Here is a 5,984-nt window from a genome sequence, read left to right on the forward strand (position 1 = left end):
GTGGTCTTAACGAACCTTTATTTAGGGGGAGGGGGAAAATGTTTTCAATGCCTAACTTGTTTTCTCATCTTAGCACTCAAAGATGGGGATTTAAAAGAGGACAAAAAGCCAAACACCTGTATTCATATCCTGTTGCAATTGGAGGTTTGGGCGTGTGATATACTATATTATGCTAGTATTTTTGCAGATGTAAGAGCCACTGTGCTGGTGGAACTTTAGACAAGAGGACCAAGATACAATTGTTTATGATTTTTTAATTTTTCAGCATGGACCAAAACACGTCAAGATGATGAGTATTATTTTGCTGAACCTGATCACAACCCATGCAAACCCAGCAGCAGGCATGTAATTTGTAAAAAAGTTAAAACCATGATGGTAATTCTGTGGAAATAGAAGAGTTGAGCTGTAGAAGTCTAAAAGCCTTAGGCTGATGGGATTGGATGGTGTGAGATCAATCATAACAAGAATGTGTGAAAGGAAACTGAAAGTAACCGTTGCTTATGAAACTCTTTCTTTACATGCTTTCTTGTCTGAGACTCAGTGACTGAAATTGTTCAGTAATTTTTATTTTATGTTGTTTTTGTTGTTTTTTGTTTTGCATATACCAGCAGTATTAGCAAACAGTAGACAATCATTGCGAAAAGAAATTCTATGGTGGACGTTTATGGTTGTACCTGTTTCAAGTACCTTAGTTCACTGTCAATTTTTAGCAGTGTTGGGTTTTAAGGCTTCCTCAAAGTCAAAAGTGAAGTGTGGTTAAGGTAGGCATTTCTAAATTTTTGGAGGCCAATGGAGAATTTGGTGCTCTGTGTAGCAATAGGAGAAAGAAAGCTTCATGTGTTCAAGGAAGAGAAAGTGAAGGAATTGAACGTGCACTTGTGAAAAGTTAGTTAGAAATTGTACAAAAAAAGTTGAGCATGTTTCAAAATTGAAATCCATTATTTTGGGACATACTGTTTTTTAATTAATGTTAGTTGGCGTTTTTCAAAGTTAAACTTGCAGAAAGGAGTTTTTTGTGGAGTACCAAAATTGTCACGTTTATTATCCATTAGGCAAGCACACACTGGTAATTGCTAATTTTGACAAGTCAGTTTGTTAATAAGCACAACAAATGGTTAATTAGAATTATGTTTATATATAAACATTCACTTCCTACCGATCCTAATAAATTCTCAAGAGAAAACTCAAGTATGTGCATAGGTTGAGAATAAGAATGTCAATGATATGAAGTTGCAGAAGGTGCGTAATATTCCATTATTGTATATTAGTGCATAAAGATTCACTGGTAACAGATGAGACTGATTAATGGGCTTTACACTGGCTTTATGGGAAATGCCAAAGTTGAGCATCATCTTATAAATACAATGTTATTGTTTACAGTAGCTCAATGTTACTCATATTGATGAAAATAGCTTTGGAGATGTCTATTTGTGCAGATTGTGTTTCATAATGCATCACTGAGTTCCGGATTACGCAAATAAGCAAGCGACAAAGCCGGTATAATAACCAAAAGCTTGTGAGGTCTTTAGACTTTTGTGTTTAGACCAAAACGGCATGAAGACAGCGACCGCAGTTCACTCACAGTTTTCAAAATGGAATGGCACATCTGCCTTTGGCGCAGTGATTCATGTATTTAGCTTAGAGGGGTCTCCCACTGATTGTTTAAATTCATGTTTCATTAGAAATATGTTTGTCCACCTATGATTATCTGTAGGACTTACTCAAAAAGACACACCATCAATTCGGACCTTAATTGTTATCGATTACACTGTTATTTTTTTATTTTATTGTGCCTACATGCTTAAAACACTGTTTTATATCAGCTTTAATTTTAAGAAGAGGAACTTTGCATAGAGAGTTGCATTTTCAAAGTTCAGTATGCTTTTTAAGTTTCTTCTGATGGGTTAATCGGTTGAAATTTAAATATTTTAAAACCTTTTTGTTATCACCGATCTACTGTAAAAATTTCGGAACAAAATTAGCTGGCATATACTTGTCCTTAAAAAGTGGAATATGCGTATTCTCCCTTCGAAAAAAAAAATCACAAGCAAAACAATGTTTTCACTTTTTGTATGTTTTGTCGTATATTTGTTGAGATATTTTTTTATTGTATTTAGTTCACAAACATTTGAATATTTTTTTCAATAATTTATATTTTCTATTAAAAAGATTAGCAGACATCTGGTGCATCTGGGATATTAAAGGTAGCCTTGGATTGAACAATGTAGCGATTTTTTTTAAATGTTTTTTTTCTCTTAATTTTTTTGTTAAGTATGAAATAAATGTGTCTGCTAGAGAAAAAGGCTGATGCTGGCCCATCAATGATTTCTGCTGGAAAGGTTTTGTAGCCACTATTTCTAAAATGTACTTAAAAAATGTTATAAAATATATATGAAAAAATATTGTTTCATTTCGTGTTTTTTATGTTATTTTGGGATGAATGTGATAGTAAGTGAAGTAGTTCCCATATCATTTATGTAGGTTGGATAATCTGAGAAAAAATATTGCGTTTGAAATTTTTGTTCATCATTGAAAGGACAAAAGAAAAACATTGTTGACTGCCAAAAGAAAAAAAATCTGAAATTGATCAATGTTTATCTGTGAGCTTCGATTCTGAATCCATTTAAGTAAATAATGAACGTGTAATTATTTGATGTATTTTAAGAAACATGTAAACCATTCTATTTTACAAAAGAAGAGAAACCATGGTGGGTGTAATTACACAGGTGGTTCTTCTCCTATTACGTGATCTTAACCAGACACAAATGAAGAAAATCACCCACAAGTCATGCTACCACTCACAGTTATGTATTTCACACGCAAATCCAACGACACCATTCTTGCCAAACACACACACACACACACATTTTACTTTAGTGTCTAAGTCTAGGTGATTTAAAAGGTGTTTCAGTCCACCAAAAAGGAAGTCTGTGCAGAATTAAGAGAAATTTCACACGCAGCAGTTTCAAAGATGATTTCTGCAACCTGACAAGAAAGTATTGCTGCCCTGTCGCCACTGGCTTCCAACATCCCATTTCTCAGAATTCCAACCTAAATATTTGTTTTAAGGGTCTCTGCGTGTTGGATTTGTCTCCCGCATGCAGTCTTAACGTTGTTATGTGATGTGAGAAATGTGACTTAACCATGTATGCATAAAATACTAGAAGTTATCCATCATGTAATATGTATAATCAGACATGCTGGCTGCGTGGGCGTGCAAAGACTGAACGGTCACTGATTTAAAAATGATGATTGCAACTCAGCAAACTCTGCATGTGATTAAATTAGTCATAGTATTCATTTTTTTTATCAAGCATCACAGCAGTCTTAATGATTGTTTTTAAATTTGAGGCTCACTAACATTGTGTTCCAGACATGCACACAGCACCAATGGCTTGGATTAAGCTTTATTAAGTGAATGGAAACGAAATGAGATGATTTGACAACACTGCAGGTGTGCCAAATTGTTTAAGGTTTCATATCAGGAACACTATATGCAATAATAAGTTCTCTGGTTTTCCTCCAACAACCCAAAAGCATGCATGGTTGTTGGCTGTTTGAACACTGAAAAAATGCAGTTGAAGAAATGTCAATGCAGCTGAACTGCTTTAGTATATAGATAGAACTAAAAGTAAAGTAATTACATACCCTATTGAATATTTGTTGTTAATTTTCAATCCGACATCTATAAAATGTTTCTTTCTGACCGCTTGTAGCTTACACTTAAGACTTACGTTTTCAAAACTGAATATATATTTATCTTCCATGGAGAAATAATCAAAATCACTGTGACGCACAAAGTGCCATGGAAGATGTTCCATTACGTACGTACAAAAGCAGTTAAATATAATCACTGTGTCCTCAGTGGCCAAAATGCTCGATTTAGAAATCTTTGCCTTAGGGTACATGCTCGTGTTTATGTCCTTTATGCGGGTTGGGTTACTGTGTCGTCTCCAATCAGACCATTTTTGTGAATTTTGCAGAAATTAAGTTGATTAGATGAAAGATTTCACATGTAACTTGCTTCACTGCTACTACTTCAGAAACACCAACTTGTTCTTTATTTTGCTCCAGATTGGCCACACTTTCAACATTTATTCTTGTGTTTCTTGCATTCATTACAAATTGTGACTGAGACATGTTGACCCCATATCTTGGCAGGAGTAGCGACTGTATTATCCCGTCTCATGAAGGGCAGATCAGGGCCTTCCCTGCTTTGGCTGTTAATTTGCATTTTTATTGCCGCTGCCGCATCCCGAGTTAATACACCATTGACTCCGGCTGCCACCCTTAGACCGCACACCATCACCTTGCTATCCCACCTGAAATGAGAGTGACTGTTGGCTCTTGCTTAGGTACAAGTCGACCTGGCATTCTGTGGCGGAAATGGAGTGTCTCCACAGGCTAATGTGGAGTTTTCATTAAGAAAGATGATTGATTTGTACCGTGCCTTTGCTGTGAATAGACAATAGGCTGACACAATCAAAAACTAAAATGGGGCTTTGTTTGCAGGTGGGGCCAATGGTGAACTGGAGTGTGAAAGTGGCAACGAGAGATGGCAAGGAATGAAGAAAATGAAAAGGTCAAGGGGTGAAAAAGTAGAATACAAGAAGAGAGGCTAAGATGGCAAAGGTATGGAAGCTTTTCATTTGTGTTAAATGCCTCTGTAAGACAACTTACTTTTCCAACCATGCTGCAATTGAACCATAAACTGTTGGATTGTTCATGTATACAAAGTAGATTTTCTGACATTCAAACAGATCGCAAAGTACTTGAATTAGGACTGAAGTCCCAAAATGGGAGGGGACATTTAACACATTGCTAATGCTCCAGTGGAACGAGAAACGCTCTTGCTTTTCTTCTGCTGAGAAACAACTGGGACATAGAAACTTTCCCAGGGCATCTGCTCCAAACGCCCACATCTGCATCTTCATCCAGTAGGAGGGCTTCTTTCACCCTCGAGTTGAGCCGTTGCTAAACCATCATTGGCTGCCTGGGCCAGGACCCAGAAAGGGAAGGCTTGGCCTTAAGAATTTTCCCAGACATTTTCTTCTCTTCTTTGCCTTTTGGCCAACATCTGCTTTCAATCATTGTTCGTCAAAAGAACACTGCTGCTGGGGTAAAACACACACACTGAGGTTGAAGAGGAGCAAAAAATGCTCTACTTTTAGCTTTTAACAGATGATTAATAATGAACGTGTGGATGTAGTATTAAAATTTAGTGACAAACTTCATCCCACTTTATCAACACATTCACGACCCTGCCAGTCTAAATTGACGTCTATTTAATCCTTTTGTCAATAAAGTACACATACACTTATATTCTTTATTATTTACATGTTGTCAGCATTTTGAATGCTGCTGGTCTTGATGCCCAATCCTATTCAATTCTCTACTTTAAAACAGGAATTTCCCTAATGAAGAGTTACCAAAGGCACACTTTTCTATCATCACGTGCAATTAATTTCATTAAACTGACATTAAAATGGTAAAATAAAATCTTAAGAAATATCTTCAACTTAAAATGGAAATGAAATTAAAAATTAGTGTTTCAATATAGTGATTACAGTTAGGCATCATAGAAAATAGTACTGTTGACCTTTGTTTTTCTGGCATCCTTAAATTCAATTACTATTCAGACATTTGGAAACTCCCAAATTTTTTAACCCAATGCTCTAGTGGCGAAATCCAGTTCTCGATAGCCCCAATCCAGTCTATTTTCCATATATCCCTCCTCTACCACACCTGAATAAAATGATCAACTCATCAGCAAGCTATCCAGTAGCTTCATATCAATACCAATTATTTGATTCAGTGTGTTGTTGGAGGGAGACAAATGTAACAATGAATCTTGATACGCAAAATTTTAATGCATTGAGTGATTCCGACAGGAGATCCCATTTATGTAAAGAACAAACTCCTCCAGCAAACTCATAAATTCAAAAAATCTCTATTTTTAAATTATGTTCATTCAGGGTGTTGCT

Source organism: Stigmatopora nigra, chromosome 8, assembly GCF_051989575.1.
Source record: "Stigmatopora nigra isolate UIUO_SnigA chromosome 8, RoL_Snig_1.1, whole genome shotgun sequence".
NCBI lineage: Eukaryota > Metazoa > Chordata > Actinopteri > Syngnathiformes > Syngnathidae > Stigmatopora > Stigmatopora nigra.